Consider the following 18,940-nt stretch of genomic DNA (forward strand, 5'->3'; position numbering starts at 1 on the left):
ACTCTGGCTGTACCTAGTGGAACTAAGGTTTGGTGCAACATAGGCCCACGCTATTTTGGTCATCCGTCACCTCTTGATGAGCACTTGCGAGATCAGTACCCAAGATAGAGCTGATTCTGAACCCTGGCTGTACCTAGTGGAACTCAGGTTTGGTGCAACATAGGCCCACGCTATTTTGGTCATCCGTCACATCTTGGTGAGCACTTGCGAGAGCAGTACCCAAGATAGAGCTGATGCTGAACCCTGGCTGTACCTAGTGGAACTCAGGTTTGGTGCAACATAGGCCCACGCTATTTTGGTCATCCGTCACATCTTGGTGAGCACTTGTGAGAGCAGTAGCCAAGATAGAGCTGATGCTGAACCCTGGCTGGACCTAGTGGAACTCAGGTTTGGTGCAACATAGACCCACGCTATTTTGATCATCCGTCACCTCTTGATGAGCACTTGGGAGAGCAGTACCCAAGATAGAGCTGATGCTGAACCCTGGCTGTACCTAGTGGAACTCAGGTTTGGTGCAACATAGGCCCACTTTATTATTTTCCCCAATTGGCAATGTTTGGTGTTCGTTTGGTACTAGTTTACAGAGTCAACACCAAATACACTTAAGATCAATGTAATAGGGTCACTATGTATGGAAAATCCTGATTTCATTGCTCAGGATGAGATCAGACAAAGTAGCCAAATGTATATCGTAAGTCGCAACCCATCTTAAAGGGGCCCACTGATTACCAGTCCGCCGGACGGCTGCAAACTAGAAAATATCGCATACAAACAGATTACAAAAGCTCCACCAAAAATTTGCAAGACATATAAAAGAAATACCCCTTGTTAAAGCAGAGTTTTGGCTTTCAGCTTGTAAATATACATTTTTATTAAAACGGTAAAATAGTTATTCCTGTGAAAGTTAATTTAGCGCCACTTGCACCATTCCACTAACCCCGGGTTAACCGGTTAAACCTGATTTACCAGTACAACTTGAGACTAAGTTAACGTTTTAACCGCATAACCTTGAGTTACGGGACGGTGCAAGTGGCCCCAAACGATTAAGGGCCACTTGCACCAGTCACTAACCCGGGGTTAACCGGTTACTCATACTCATTTATTTATAATATAATTACATATTACACGTCAAAATTGATATTAAATTAGGTCAATTAAGTTAAACCTGGAGTTACCAGTACAGTACCATGGTTACCAGTACAATTTGACACTGGGTTAACGGTTTAACCGGTTAACGCCGGACTAGTGGGATGGTGCAAGTGGTGCTAACGTATTAACTATTTTGTGACAAATATTGTCTTTCAGCACTGATTAGTATTTAATATCTTATATGGTTTGCAGATTGAGTTGGACTTTCAATACAGCCATCCTAAAAGGGACATCTCACTGTTTGTGAAGTTTCCAGAGTTTTTAGAAAAAGCTAATGCTGCTTTTATTGGCGTGAAAGTATTTCAAGATTTGAAGATCCTCTTCAACAACACAACAAAAGAAGGTAAATTTTGCCTTTGGTAACTCTTATCGCGAGATAGAGATAGATTTGTCTTATGTGGATGGATCGAGAAATTGGGCCACTGCAGGAAAAAAACATTAGGTTGCTTTTACCTTACCTGATCTTATACATAATAATCGTCTTTATTTTTTTACATGACCATATTTTATAATAAGCTCTAATAAGTAGGTATAGTAAAATAAAAGTCACTAATAAAATTTAAATTTAATTTCAGACACGAAAACATTTATTGCTTTGTCCCTACTTTGTGGGAAACTTGTCCCGACTGTCGGCAGATCTGATAATAGAAGGAAACATAAAGACGAAAAGGTAAGATAGCTGATAGGTTTTGATACATTTATTATAAATTAGTAAACACCCCTACAATGGAACAGGCACCAATAATTTAAACACTGGCAAGATTTTACCATAAACAGGAGCCATAGAACTGCTTAAGTTTGATGTTTCATTGATTATTCTTTGTTTTAAAATTAATGGCACCATACATCCCATCATGACTGGAACAAAAAAAACATAGTTTTTATTTGTTATAATAATATTGAAACCATAAAACATAATGGGCGAATAGGACATTCAACTTTTAACTCGTAAAGTGGTAGAAATTTTACAGGTGCCGAGAAAATATCAAAATGCTCCAAATGTTCTTTTAAATGTCACACAATGGTTCCCCTAACATAGGTTTATTAATCGACCTCAAAAAAGTAGATGGTTCACAGATAGTTCACAGTTCGTGGTCTCTATTTTATCATACAGTTATTTACTCTATGTTTGTTAAGATTTTTATATTATTTATTTACCTATATTACATAATATTGACCCTTTGCTTATAAATGTTTCTGTTTTTAGCGATCGTCAAAGGATTCACCTGAACAAAAAAAATATAACAAACCGACCATATTAGAGTCACGTGACAGGTTGACATTGCATGTGAAGGTAAATATTTTTAATTTAATACCTTATTTTGTATACTATAATAATAAAAAAAACAGCCTATATACGTCCCACTGCTGGACACAGGCCTTCTCTCATGCGCGAGAGGGCTTGGGCTATAGTCCCCGCGCTAGCCAATGCGGGTTGGGGACTTCACATATACCTTTGAATTCTTCGCAGATGTATGCAGGTTTCCTCACGATGTTTTTCTTCACCGAAAAGCGTCTTAGCTAAGAATATAAAATAAATATAGATTAAAGGTGACAATCAATTTCCAACGACAGCTGCACTACTGTTCATTTTACTATGGAAATTGACAATAACACCGACGTGTTCAGTACCAGTAGTGCAGCTGCGGTCAGAAATGGAATGTTACCCTAAGCTAAGTACTCCAAGCATGTACCTATTGAATATTTTTTGTAAGAAATATACCTACAGTTTACATTTTAATATTTTTTTAGACTGCTAAATATCAAATGATAACCTGTAAAATGTAGATATTTCAATCGGCATATTCGGCAAACCATGAAGCAAACCCAATTTTTGGGTTTGTCTTATTCGGAATCACTGATGTCAAATGTGTAATAAACTTTTTTTGTTTTAGACTCAGAGTGACATTCAGAATTGCCTTGCAACACGTCGGGATATCCACCTTAAGAAAGGACTCACATGCCAACCAGTGGTAATTTGCATCGAGCCAGACGTCGAAAATATTACGGAGTTCTACGTCTATTTTGATGACGTCACTTACCAGCTGGAGTCTCTTTTAAAAGCTGTTGACATTTGCTTCAAAACCTTTCATGTATTTGATATAAAATATCCCCGCGAGAGTATTCAGCCGTGGATGTTCATACAATGGTACTTTTATGAAATTCACACGCCACAAGATCATACATTTCCGAGTGTTGCCACTTTAATTGCAGATTTAATGTAAGTTACTATCAATGTTTCTTTAGTGAAAATGACGTTTAATTGCTTTATCTGTAATTTCGAGTTAAAATCCCTGAAAGGTTTGTTTTTACATTTCGACTTGAAACATAATAATTTATCTGAATATAGTTGTGCACAGTCTACATGCAACAGACGCTTTCAAAATATAAAAAGCTATAAAAGACATCTACTCAGTCACAATATCTGTAAGCGGAGTAGCAAGAAGTTATATTTTACAAAATTGTTTATATACTTAAATTAGAGCCAGTCATTATTTTATTATGTAAAGTTCTTATTAATATTGGTTTCAATGACCACCTTCAAGCGTATCAGCTACACGAAACTAATTGCACGAGTAATTTTGAATGCCTTGAATTAGAGAACGTTACAAGTCTTCCAATAGTTCCTCATTTGGTGCCTATTGGAGATATGTATTGCATGATGAAATATTAATTAACCGATTTATACTTCGTATCTTATCGACAAGTACCCAGATACATCCTCCGCTCTCCGCTCCACTCCTCTCCTCTGTTTTATAATATTCTGAATAGTTATACCACGTTTTTGCACTTGCACCGGTAAAACTGTTTTTATTTTTATTTTTAATCACTTTTAAGGCAGTTTACTGAAACACTAATCGGCTAAGTATAATTATTTATTAAAGTACAATATATTAAATTTATACAACAGTATGTACTGTTTTTATTAGTTGTTGCATTTTAGTGGTTAGTTGCCAATGTTGCCATGAACTCAGTTTGGTTCGATTTGGTGGTAACTACTGGGATTTTTGTTTCACTAAAAAAATCCGAGTAGTTACCATTGGTAATTGGTGGTAACTAGTGCGAATAAGCCGAATAATGCAATAACTATATATTATATGAGATTGATACATAGTTACTGCGTATTATATTAGGACGGCAGCTTTGTGTAGTAAATTTTTTATGGCAGAATTGCTTGTAGGGGTTGGCTACCTTTTAGAGTCTATTTTATAATAAATTATATATTGTTAGAGCCAGCCATATATGACTGAGTAAATACTAAAAAAGATTAATGAATGATACACAGGCGGTCTAGCATGAGTTGCGTTCTCGCGCGCGACTCCATACTTGAAGTCGCGCCAGATGTATGGAGTCGTGCGCGAGAACGCAACTCAGCCCACCTACCCCATTGCGATTTTGTAGTCGTTTCGCAATTGAAATCAAGGCTCTGAACCGGTTTTTTCTTCATAAAAAAAATACCGGTATTATTATGTTCTTTTTCGTTCTTTGGTTTATTATTTCATTTTTAATGGGACAATCTAATAATAAGAAGTTGTTACCTAAATACATGATTCAGTCCTACGTAAAGAGCATAAAATAATTAGAAATATTGGGCTATTTTGGGTTTTACAAAAAACCGGTTCCGAGCCCTGGTTGAAATGCAGTCGAGCTATTAAATCTTTTCATTTTTAGATTTAAACATATTTAATCTAATATTGTACTATATAACCCAAAAACCATTTTGTTTTTCATACTATGACCCATGTTCCTTGGGAAAAGTTGTTCAGTTTTGTGAGTACCTACTGTACTGTCACTAGGTTTCGGGTTAAGTATACATCTAAAATCTAAATCATATATATATATATATGATTTATATATATATATGTATAAAGTATCATAATATGCGCGCCACCTAAATCTAATTCGATTTTTTTCTACCTGTGGTAGGTTCAATTGTTTAAGAATAAACTTTTTGTCGTATGAATCGTTTTTTAATGTTCTTTTTACAGTACTTGCTATGCCGAACCAACTTGTTTTCTTAGTTAGGCTATAATTAACCTCAATTTTATTTGGCTGAAGGCTATGTGTACCTACGTCTGCAGAAGATATTTTTGTTTAGTGTCGTGTCTATTTCCTATCTGTGTGAATTTGACCAATGTGTGTAAATTTATCAAAATATTCAAGAAACGTATGTAATTATGTTGTATTAACCTAGAATCAATTTAGTATCTTTAACAAACCTGTTTTGCAGTGTCTTCTACTAATTTTGTTGCGAACACTAAATGTTTTGTATTGTACCTAGTATTAACAACCTAGACATAATAGTATTGTCAACACAACAGTTTTGCTGTATCAAGTTTGCATTTGTGTTGCACGTTATGTACCTGCTCCCCTAGTCTGTTAGGTTTTATGTCCGACGTAAAGCATTAGTCCTCTACACTCGCATATTTGCCAGAAAGGGACGAATGCTTTATGTCCGTCATACAATTTAGCGTACTAGGCTCCACAGATAAAAAAAGCCTTGAATTAACCTTTCGAAGTAAAGGTTGGCTCAACACGAGCTACAATGTTGAATCAACTTCCGCTATAAACAAGTTGTAGTCCTAACGACTATAGCGAAAGTTGATTCAACACTCTAGCTCGTGTTAATCCAACCTCTACTTCGAAAGGTTGATTCAACAATATTTTATCAGGTAGATGCAACACAAACGCACTTATTGACACTACAGAACTGTTTTGTTGAAAATACTATTTTATCTAGGTTGATACTACAAAACATTTTGAGTATTCCCAATAAAATTAGTATATGTTGACAAGACAAGACAAGACAAGACAAGAATGCGCCACACCCAGCCGGGGACATGCCCGCTCCGGACTAGCCGGCATACCAGGGGACGAAATTTTAAGGGACTGACACGCTCTGGGATGGGGAGGGATAGTTACAATCAGCCGGCTATGCAGCCTCAAGCCAATATTGGAAGATAGGTGGGGTAGGTTATGTCGTTGAAGGAGAGCGTTGGTGATATGCTGCTCGTCGTTTCCGTTTCGGTCTTCGTAGTATCTTGTATCAAGCGTCGATGTCCTCATGAGATGGCATTTGCTCGTCGATTCGAGGTGCTGTTTCTTCTTCGTCTGATTCGCTGTCGGTTTCGTCCAGTTGATATATTTCTCTTGCTGCTTAGATGAATTCGCCTTTGTCGTCTGCTATGTTGATCCACTCAGATGGATGCCTGGTGTAATACTCCATGTTCTGTGTCAGCGAGTTTTCAGCGAGTTCAAGTGTAGAGTGGTCTGCCAACTTCAAGTTTTTTGGCTCTATTAGTTATATATGCTACTTCTAGGAGGTGCGGTTTTGGCCGTCTTAGGATGTGTCCTAGGTAGCACATTCGTAGGCATTTTATCCTTTTGGTTATTGTTTTGCCGTGTAGTATATCGCGAATCTTACTGGGCCTCGGCGTTGTTCCTGACTTATTTAGCATGTCTCTTAAGATTATTCGTTCGTGTTGCATACGGGACTCTTTGATGAAGTTTGTGAGGATCTTGGCGTTATTGTCAGTATAATAGAATTGTCTAAGGAACCCGGATTTTGTGGCCGTCTGTTTTATTATGTTCACGCTGGCGTCCTGTAAATGGAGACAATGGCAGGCAAACAACCCTTGCGTAGGTAGTGCCTTGCGTATATAATTATTACTGTTAATGACCGTATTTTGTAGAACTACTATGAATAGTGCCAGATGTGTACTCTTTTACAAATAAGTTGCGTTGGTATTGTTTCAACTAGTTGCAGAGAGAAATCCCTTTTTTTTAGCAGCAGATGTGGATATTTCGGGCTTTCCGGGGAGCAATGTGCCTTCGGGTTATTGTAAGTAAAGTAGGTAGGTAATACCAAATATCGTCCCTGTTATGTGTAAGTAGTTACGATATACTTTGTTTTATGATAATTGATTCTCTGGAATACAACATATATAATATTATTCTGCACCTATACGATTGATGTCTTGTTAAGGTAGGATAATCTACCATTTCGGGATATCATTTAATATTATTAAATGTGGAACAATGGCACCAAACTAAATTCGTGAATAATAAAAACGGACTAAATTGGCTATGAAATCAGCTTTCCTACTAAATAATCGCGCTTTGGGCCAAAGCTAGCTCGATGGTGGTAGGCTAGAGGTACTGGAATTAAGGCTGGCAAAATAAGGCGTTATTAATAAAAAAGACTAGGTAGATGAAACTAGATATAACTGAAATCAACTGGTAGGTAAGTGATCTGCCTTCCTTACCTATAACGATATGAGTCGGTAGAAGCCAACAGTGGCCTGTTGGTGCTGGTATAAATTAAAGCTGGGAAAACTATGTGCAATATTTGATCTATATACTATACCGTTTATGGAGTACTAACAATTGGTAGTTGAAGGTAAATATGTGTGCCTTCCTATATTATTTATTCGCTTATTTAAGGCTCTTTAGGATTAACAAGCGATTGTCGAAGAGTAGACCCGTCAAAATATGTCTAGTTATTATCTAGATTAGGGTAGTATTATGGGCCTAGCTTTAGTCGTAGTTAGGTTGCCTACCTAGGGTAGGGATTTAGGTTTAGGGCCTGATGGGCGTCTTTAGCCTATGAGCAAGCAGATTCGGAGCGATCTCACCAAGTTTGGCCGTGGTGTAGGCGGGGACGACAGACGCCGCGTCTCGACGTTGGACCGCTGATGTAGCAGCGATCGCACCTACGATCGTCACGGTGGGCTTGCGCAGGCACGGGCCGCATACAGATTAACGCACTTGTACACGTAAATATTTTATAATTGGGGTGCACTGATAACCGTAACTATAAACACTTTCACGGGATTCTGTAATTTAGTAACCAAGCGACCCGAGAGCTTTAGCGCGAGATGGCTCTTAGATGTTGGCGCGGCGATGCTCGACCATCTGGCGATGGGTGCTATTGTTTCGTTGCGCGTTTATGAGGTTTATTTGTTTGCTCTGGGCACGACTACTCGGTACGGCGTCCAAAATGGAACTCCCCAATAAAATTAGTATATGTTGACACAACAAAACTGCTTTGTTGAAAATACTATTGATTCTAGGTTAATACAACACCAAGACACTTATTGCCTCAACAAAACTACACTGTTAATTTTATCATTTAATTGAGGTTAATTTAACAAAACATACATGTAGATCTAACTATTAAAAGATAAGTTGGTTCAACATTGCAGGACTGTTAACCCTACCCTTTTTTTTAAGTACATTTAACCTTTAAAGCGGGTAATATCAACATCAATACATTTGATTGAATCAACACAACGAGTTTGTTAAAATTACCATTTAATCGAAGTGAACCCAACCTATGCTTTAAAGGTTAATTCAACATTAAGATTAGGTATTTTTAACACTAACGCACTCATTGACATAACAAAACTGTTTTGTTGAAAATACTATTTTATCTAGGTTGATACTACAAAACATTTTGAGTATTCCCAATAAAATTAGTATATGTTGACACAACAAAACTGCTTTGTTGAAAATACTATTGATTCTAGGTTAATACAACACCAAGACACTTATTGCCTCAACAAAACTACACTGTTAGTTTTATTATTTAATCGAGGTTAATTCAACAAAACATACATGTAGACCTAACTATTACAGCAAAAGTTGGTTCAACAGTGCAGGACTGTTAACCCTACCTCTTTTTGAAAGTACATTTAACCTATCAATCAGGTAAATTCAACACCAAAACATTGATTGAATCAACACCACGATTTTGTTGGCTATATTTAAAATATATTGGGTTGACCCAACAATATAGTAAGAGTTGATCCAATATAGTAACTCAGTTAACACAACCTTGAGTAAAAGGGTTAATCTAACATTAAAAACACGTAGATTTTACTGAAATGGTTTGTTGATTTTACAGGTTTGCACCAAGTGCAAACTAGTAAAACTAACCATTGAAAGTAAGTAGATTCAACACAAATATACTTGTGTTTTTAACATTTCAAGTACGTTAAACCAAACCTTGTTAGAGAGTTAATTTTACTGTCATGGTTTGTTGTTTTTACAGGTTTGCACCAAGTGCAAACTAGTAAAACTAACCATTCAAAGTAAGTAGATTCAACACAAACATACTTGTGTTTTTAACATTTCAAGTACGTTAAACCAAACCTTGTTAGAGAGTTAATTTTACCGTCATGGTTTGTTGTTTTTACAGGTTTGCACCAAGTGCAAACTAGTAAAACTAACCATTGAAAGTAAGTAGATTCAACACAAACATACTTGCGTTTTTAACATTTCAAGTACGTTAAACCAAACCTTGTTAGAGAGTTAATTTTACTGTCTTGGTTTGTTGTTTTTACAGGTTTGCACCAAGTGCAAACTAGTAAAACTAACCATTGAAAGTAAGTAGATTCAACACAAACATACTTGTGTTTTTGTTGTTTTTACAGGTTTGCACCAAGTGCAAACTAGTAAAACTAACAAAAATGTAAAGGTTAAGTAATGAATTAATAGTTTGCTAGACGGTTAAATTAACCATTGTGCTACTTATAAAAACAACTAAAAATCGAAGGGTTGGTGCTATGTTAACCCCTTGTTAGAGGGTTAATTTTACCATTATATTGAAATGTTGAATCAACAAATATGCAATAAGTTAAAGTTACCGTAACTGATCAACAATACAGTTTTTGTTGACTCAACAAAACTCAAGGGTAGGTGCTATATTAACCCATAAATTTTGTTGAAATATGGTAAAACCAACTAAAAAATTCTTTCAGTGCAGATAGACAAAAAGACAGAATTATCTTCGCAATATTTATTAATATTTTGCATTTTGATAATTGCTACAAAAACATGATGTAAGTACATAATACCTATATTATTTTATTATGCTATGTTATATTTTGTTAAAAGAGATGACCAGTTGGTACGATGATACGGTAGCCCTTAAGTGAAGCGTAAAAAATACAGTTATCCACTAACTAAGTTTGACTGAACCAACAAAAAAATACCTACTATTTTCTCCTAAGAAGTAAATTCCGAATTCTAAACGGTCCACAGAAAACCTAATGAATATTGGAACGGAGCTTTGTCGACAGGCGAGTGGGCCCGTAGAAAGAGTTATTTAACTTATAACAAAGAGGAGTAGCGCATCTGTGTCAACAGTATGGTCACTTCTTTAAGATACATATTCATTTTGGTGTTGTTTTTATGGTCTGGGCGATGTGTGTTGTAAGAGTAATACCGCATGAATGAAAAAAGGTAATTTGTATTGCGATATTTCTGATCGCTCCATTATTTAACCAATTCGGTTAACATATGCATCAAATAATGTTTCGAGCAGAATTTTCTTAACGTAGAATTCTTTGCCTATGAAATTGTAAATTCTAGGAAATCACATTTATTTCTGAATTCAATACTTTCAATGACACTTGACATTATTTAGATTTTTTTCGAACTTTTAATACTTGATGGGCAATCTTACATTGTAGATATGTGGGTAAAAAAGTGGCGATTGTAGACGGGATTAAATTAAATAGAACATTTGTTAGAGTTTTAGAACAGATCGCTACTGGTTCTCTTGTGGACAATCACATCCCCAAGGCTAAGTCATCCCTAAGTCACGCATAACTATTAGATGACATCACTGATCAAAACAAATGCTCGTGTAAACGTCCCTCTAATATGAAATGAGATCAGAGGAATGATCCAATTTGATGTATCAGGCGAAAGGGTCATGTTAGCCACGTCAATATCAATTTAATCGCCGGCTGAGAATACGTTTGTGCCATATCCATTTTTGAGCAAAATTGTTTTTTAATGATTTCTAAAATAACAAAAAATATGCTATAATTGACACTAATCGGTTTTTGGAAAAACATATTTTTCATAAATGTTGTGCCATATCCACATTTTACTATAGGATAATTACACTCTGTTAACAGAAAATTATCACAAAAGTGTGACATATCCAAAACTTTTGTGTCATATCATACATTGTAAGTTTAACATTTACTCATCAAAAACGGATATGGCAATAATAAAAGTGCTTTTATTTCATGATTACCACTATATTCACAATATTTGTATATTTTTATAAATAGTAAACATATGTGCCTAAATGATAAATAAGTTCAATATTTCCTAAATGTAAAACTTTTCGAGAAATATTTTTTTTTGCTTCTTTTCGCTCTCCTGAGTGTAAACCAATGTAAGTGGCGTATGGCACAAACGTATTCTCACCCAGCGTAATAGATGGTAATAGAAATAGATAAGTATTTTCGAACTACTGCAAATCCCAAAGTACTGTAATTAAGGTCAATAACTCTTTGCTTATCTGAATTTTTCAGTGCCTACTTCGTTATAATAAACTTTCTATTATTTATCACATGATTCATTCACAGACGATTTCCTTCTCCTAGTTAGGCTGGTTAATGAAACGGTCGTTAAAACGTATCAAGACTTGGATCGCAGACTTTCGCGACATTTCGCGGGATGACATCACCGGCCTTGGATGCAATCGGCGTACGCGCCGCCCGCCATTTTAGCCGCGATTGTAAACGCCAAGACCACCTGTGATGCACTATAATGTTACCAATTTAATTTTGAGCGCATATTAATCTTACTATACATGCATATTTCGATTCATGTAGGTATTGCCTCATAGAAAGTTCTTTCCGAGAGTGTGTTTTCACTATAACATTAAATAGGTACTTACCACTAAAATTCACGATCTCCTAGCCGTGTCGGTAGTGACCTTACCTATGAAGCTTTTATCAAATTTTCCCAGTAGGTGACCTTTATGTTTTTTTTTAATGATTTAGGCACCTGAATTTCACTATACTTTTCTCTATCCACTAAAATTTTCTTTCTGACATTCTGCTTCGCACTAACCTCTGCAATCAATGTTGTAAAAATATTCAAAATTTTCTTCCGTAATACCTAATTCAAATTAAACGTCACAGTGTACACGCACCTTATAGGAAAAGGCATAGCCGGAGACAGTAAAGATAGTAAAGCCACTTTACTGCACTTTCACTGCTTTCAGAAAACGAAAACTCAATTGCGAATGGCTTCCATACAAACATTCTATGCAAGATTTTACAAAGCACAACTGCAAGCGGAGGAGTAAGATAACTTCTTTTGGCCACACCAACTGGTAAAGGCTCTCTTGATTGTTCAAAAACTGATAGCAAAGTTGCATTTTATTCACATGTAAGGCAAAGTAATCAAATGCAAATTTTGACTTGTTTTCTTATGTTTGCTGGTAGAATTGACCACCATGATCCATATCCGGATATAACTAAATTTCAACGTATTGACAAACATGTTCCATCGGGCCGGTAGACTGATATTCGGTGTGATCGACGTCTGTTTACATAAGTGTAATGGAGCCATTAGCTGAAGCTATAAAAAGAATCGGTCGGCACATATAAATATTAATTAATATTTTAATTAGTTTAACTTATAATGCCTATCGTTTTATTGCCCTTTCGAAGAGAGTTATTTATTGTAGAGTTTATTGGATAATTAAAATCGAGTATTTGTTAAATTTGGTTAGGTAAGCTAACGCAGACGATTATTCAAAGATTTATCGCTATTTTAATTGATATAACAGGTATTTAATCAACAAAGAAAAAAGATATTTCATCTTATTGCTAATTTTATGGTTATTATTGCGTTAAATTGAAAAAAATATTTTATAAAATTTTGCATAAGTAACTGTTCCCTGTATTCCTCAATTCCATCGATTTGTTGCTTTAATTATAAACAAAATAATAATAACTATTCCATATAGAAGATCAAAGAGCGCGCGCATCAATAAAGATTGAGTTATTATGGTTACAGTGGCCTCCATTTGTAATTATAAGTTCACCGTTTATTTTTATCATTAGTTACTAATTGACTATGTCTGGTATTTGAGAGACTATGAAACTAATTTACATTTATTATGTAGGTACGATTGAAATATTTATCACAAAGACAAGATACAAGCATGATAATTTTCAAAATCCCGTGTCGCTGCCATATTTTCATTAGATTAGCGTCAAAGTGTCAGAGGCTTCCGTTTCCTGTTGTGCGCGGGAGGTGGTTAAATTAAATACCTGCGCGATAATGCGCGCAGCGCGTCATTCTAATAGCTACCCCAGTTAAATACTCAAGAAAACCAGTATTTTGTGGTTTGGTTGATACCCACAGACTAGCAGAGAAGTTCTACACTTCACAAACAATAAAATTTTAGCGAACGTTATTACAATTAGGTACAGAACTACGATGCTACCAGCCCAAAATGCAGGCTCCTAGGTATAACACTCAAATTTTATAATAAATCTCGAGACTGACAGTGGGTCCCCCCCCCCATGATTTCAACTCCCTATATGTATAGCGCTGGGGCATTCATAGAGTATACAGGGCCAGCCAGATGACCGGTTGACGTTCGGTCTCCCGCCACTATTAAGAATCTCGCTAGACTATTAAAATTTCTCTTCAGACTGTAATCATTAGTGTAGTGTACTTTCATGATAGCAATCGGTAATCGTTTAGTTTTCATACAATTAGGTGAAATGTATGAAACTATTAGTATGTAGTTGGGTTTCATGGGACCTATCTGATGCAAGCGAACATATAAAGGCGGGCATGATTAACATTTTTTATCATGCAAAACAAGTTGGAAGACCTGCGATGTACATAAATCATAAGCCACATTCAGCACAAACCTTTAATATGTTACCTACTCTTTATAACTTTACACACAGTCAAAATAACTCGTAAATCTTTAAACCTCTAACCGGGAAAGATAAATCACTTTACGATTAAACATTAATGTTGCTACAGAAAGCTACGTAATAGATTCGCCATCTGTTCGTGACAAATTGTGACCATCAATACCGCATCTGTCACAATTGGCACGAATTGTGCCAAAAGCACAATGGACTCAAATGAATGGCACGTACTGTCTTGTCGCATCTGTATTTGATGTTGCAGTATATACAATTAGGGTCAAAAGGGGCAGATATACTTAAATAAATTTGTTCGTAGAATTTAAAAAAAAATGTAAATAGAATAACTTACCGAAATCAGCTACAGAGGTAAAGATTAAAAAATCAAGCCGCCATTTTATCGTTAAAGAGCGAAATTTCCCGGACTTTTTTGCATTAAGTGTACTTTTTTTACGGTGCTTGATGTTTATTTTCATCAAGTTTAAATTGTCGTAAGCATACGAGTATAAGTACCTAAATGCAAAATAATTTACTAAAGCAATTAAGCTGCCACCCCTGGTTTGATAAATTTATAATTTGTATAAGAATGAAGAATAGAGTAAATGCTAATAGTATAAGTGGAGACCCAGCCAATATGATAATCGTAAACAGACAAACGCTACACGAAAAAATTTACGACTATACGTATCGGAATGACAGATGCTACGAAAAATCACCTGCCTACATTATTTAACTTTCGATTGTCGTTTCTATCAACGATTGGCATCTTGGCTAGCCCCCCTGTTTTGTAAAATCATATCATACCAAGTATTTAAGCATTTTAGTTGCGGAAAAGTTTTATACATCGTAGGTATTACTTTTAAGTTTCCTCCTACAAACGGTGCCTAGCGGAAATACTGTCGTCGCTTATAACTCCAGCATTATAAACAAATGCCACAACATTCTCCAAGTCCGAGATACCATCGTTCTCTGTCGGCATACAGTTCCCAGCTGTTGTCAAGACATTGGGTATACATTCTAACCCGGAACAGATGTACGATTAAATCACTTTAGCGCCCAAAGGCATTAAAGCCATGAGTTCGCGAATATACTTATGATGTTTGTAAGCGCGAGGGGATATTGAGGTAAATGCAAGTTCCGTTATAATGCTTCTATACGCCTCGGGGTGCACAATTTAGTTGAAGCATTTGAAGCAAAGGTCTAGGATTGGATACGTTATTGCTTAGTATCTAATAAATGGTTTGATCGTGTTTGCCATCAATATAGACGGCTAGACGATGTCTGGGGTGTTTGTAAATAACTATATACCTACTCTCAACTGACGCATTACTCATACTCAGACTTCGCTTTCAAAGAACAAATTGGAAAAAGTGCACCATAAACCAACCATACCTATGAATGCGAACCAATTTCCTACATAACCACTCTGACGCACGCGTACGCGGACCAACCAGCGTGAGTGACTGTAAAAGTCGTCTCAAAACCAGATCTAATCTCTAACAAATTATTAAATCAGAATCGGCCTCGCGTTGTTAATTTGATCTAGATCCTCTTGATAAAAAAAGTTAATAGAAAGCGAAATTAATCCGGAAGGTCAACGACTAGTAAGGCTAAGAGGATTACAGCGGTTTCACTTCGTTGTAAAATGTAATTGATGTAACAAATCCGCGCATGTCCATTAAATGAGTTTTTTGCTACATAAGCCAACATTTGCTAATATATTTGCCATGCGTGTATCAAAATTAAATCAGGGTAGTGGATGTCAAAAACCAGAAAAAGTTTCCAACCTATTTATTTACTTTTGTAAATTTTAAGAATTGGTTTATTTTATTATTAAAGTAATATAATACTTTCAGATACTAGGCAAAAAATGTTTAGGTAATGTCTCTGTAGTTCTTATTTATGTAGGTAGCTTTATTATAGATATGTAAATAAGAGGGTCGATTTTCGTTATTTGATCTGTGTATCTATTTAAGTACATATCACCAGAAAGCAATAGTCCAGATATAGTTTGATTACCGTGATAAAATAATACCCAAAACCTATTCTTAAGTAACCTGAACTAACAATTAATTCTTCCTAGTTTGGGTTGATATCTTTGCCATAAGGAAATATTTTTCTTCAACCAAAGGAAGTATTAACGAGCCGCAAATGTTAATTATGTTATTATTGCCCTTTCAAGTTTTATGACGGCGGCGGAAACTATGGCCTGCGGTGAACACACTTATCTCGGTTTGTACTATTTTTGACAATTCTGTCACTTCACACGTGTTCCGCATAAAAGAGACCCCACACTAGGGTCTTTTGAGCGTCGCCGTCTCAGCGCTATGGAAAATGGCGTGGCTTCGCAGTTGTGCCAACGTTGCGTCTAGCAGCAGCTATAGAGTTGACTAGATGCCAACGCTCGGGAGACGCTAATGTGGGGTGGCCCAAGCCTGCTGCTTTTAGTTGGGGACGATGCTAAATGTGTACTTATTCGAGCTTTGTGGTCTGTACGAATTGAAATATTAGATGACAAGAAGAAAAAAAAGTTATATTTTTTTTCCAGCGAGCCGGAAAGCGTCTACAATTTTTTTAAATTTCGGGAGGTTGGTGGAGGGTTAAAAAATCGTTAAGCAGTTTGTGGGTTTGGTCGTTTTTGTCCTGAACTTAATATAACACTTATATGTAGGCATTTTCTTAATCTGACGAACACAAGTTTGACGCCTAATTTTTATACTGTAACCGTCAGATTAAGGAAATGCGTGCAAATAATTATAAGATTTAGTAATAGCACACTTATAGCGTTAATTTGGACTAATATGACCAAATCCACAATCTGATTAACAAATTGTTGAACCCCCCACCAACCAAGGGCTCAACATAGATGGCTAAAAGGGGTAAAGGTATACTACACGGGGTAGCAAGATATCACTCATATCTTAATCGGACGCGCTCGAGTAAACACAAAAATCCCCTCTTGGGCTCCCCTACTATTTGCCGCTGTCAATTTCCTTGTTAAATTGCGTTGATGTCGTTACATTGTTGTCGCGCTTTGAATCCGTCACTCTTCACTCACTTTATCAATCAGATTTACAGTCATATCTCCCGCGTCAACATTGCAGTAAATGCGCTTTGCTTTGCGTATATTCGTTACTACTTTCTACTATTTTAATTATAAATATGTACCTATTCGTGGATTCAAAAGCACGCCCAATAATGCTTACAGACTGAAGAGTCTGAAGACACTAAAAGACTCATTTTTCCTATACAAATATGCAAAGGAAATTTATTGTTTTTATTATAGTAGGTACGGTACGTACAAGCCAATAAAACAACATATTTTTGTTGAAAAAAAATTTGTAAACTGTGAGATCACATACCTATCATGAACCTTTTAGATTAATTAGTGAACATGTCTGTGATAAGTCCTGGCCGATGTGTAATACTAATTTCAGACATTTTTCATAATATTTCCCACATTATTGGTAATTTTTGCATAACTGGTAGATTAACTAATCTTTGTAACATAAATATGATCTCACGGATTGAATGCCCTTTTATCACCTCCTTTTGCTAATGGCGCACTATGAAACCGTAACTTAATACATTGCATAAAACTGCTTTGTATGTAGGGTCCAAACAATATGTATGCATTTATACCTTATTACAATGGGATTAGGTGCAAAATTGAAGATATAGTTGACGTCAACCTTACTAACTAACACCCTAAACATTGACAATAGAGATAAACTTTGCTTATTTGCGCTGTTGCGACACCTACGCGAGGGACAGATGCTAGCAACTCATACATTGGAGAGATATTTCATTTACTATAATCTAAATTATCCATTGTTTATTGTACTACTTAAATGCAAAATTGCAATATCGCTTTTGCTTCATAACATAAATGTCCTGGACCAGTGTGCCTACCACCAATTCGGCACTGATATAAACGCTATCGAGAACGTAATTTACTTTCTATGCATCTCGCTCGTACTCGCATATTAGTGGAGAAAGAGTGAGAGAGCGCCATTATAAACGTCATATTTACATAGGAATTGCCACACTTTTGTTTGTCACAGGATGACACCAATAACTGTTTATTGGTGTAACAAGGAATAGGTACCCAAAAATTTAAACCGTTGCTTAATATAAACTGTCACAGTAATTGATTTACTGTAGTGACCAGTGGCCGCTTTTCTAACTTATATCTCTTTCGGTTTATGTGTTTAAGAAAGAGACAAGACAAATCCTCAACAGAGCGGCGGCGGGGTAAGTGATTTAATAATACTTGCATGCACAGCTGGAGAAGTGCATTGTCGGTATTATTAGTAGGCATCGAAGTGCAAAAGTCAAGTGGTAGAAGTCACCCCGAGTTATTAACTGGCTTCTACTTAATATTTGACTAAATACGTTATTAATAAGGAACTATGTCGACTTGATTATTTGATAGAGTATGTGCGGAAAGAGAAGAGTCGTAAAATGTATTGGATCCCATACATTTCACGACTCTTCTCTTTTCGCACAGACTCTATGTTGTAGCTTTATTAAAATCCTATATTCATTAACAATTTAGTATATATTGGAAAGGGGGCTAGCCATAATGTCAATCGTACAATCGAGCTCACAAACATCTCTACAAGCCAACGTTCTAAAAATTGATGATGCGCAGGGATTATTTGTCAATAATACTTAAATTTGTATCTTGAAAAAGTACGTTACGAAACAAAATTTTGTAGCCCGCAGTTTATAAATTTAAAAAAATGAAGTTATTAACTATAATTATAATTATTGACACAACGGTAGTAGATATAAGATGCAAATACAGTAGGCTACAATTAGAATTTAATTATGATAATTTCTTCGTTTAATTAACTAAATCTATACTGACCTTGCGTCGAGTTACATATAATATAATGTCGACCACCATGGCATGGCAGGCATCATAAATATACATTTTACCTGAAAAAAAAAAGATTTATCACATAGGAAAAACGGAAAAGAAAACAATCTTGTCTCTTGACCTGATATTTTATTGAAAAACGCTTTTTAAAAAAAGAATGTAAATGATCGTAGATGATTTATAATTGTTCTACATGTATGCC

The 18,940-nt window shown here is 35.8% G+C and overlaps 1 protein-coding gene and 1 long non-coding RNA gene across 2 annotated transcripts in view; one reads left to right on the forward strand and one right to left on the reverse strand.

The window, feature by feature from the left end:
- LOC134650352 (uncharacterized) overlaps positions 1-18,940 on the reverse strand; it is a 157,587-nt gene that overhangs the window by 133,553 nt on the left and 5,094 nt on the right. The window lies entirely within an intron of this gene.
- LOC134650356 (uncharacterized) lies at positions 743-2,412 on the forward strand. Its single transcript, XR_010097034.1, has 4 exons — positions 743-855; positions 1,342-1,492; positions 1,725-1,819; positions 2,357-2,412. It is a non-coding gene; the product is annotated as an uncharacterized LOC134650356 (long non-coding RNA).

This window comes from Cydia amplana, chromosome 8 (assembly GCF_948474715.1).
Source record: "Cydia amplana chromosome 8, ilCydAmpl1.1, whole genome shotgun sequence".
Classification (NCBI taxonomy): Eukaryota; Metazoa; Arthropoda; class Insecta; order Lepidoptera; family Tortricidae; genus Cydia; species Cydia amplana.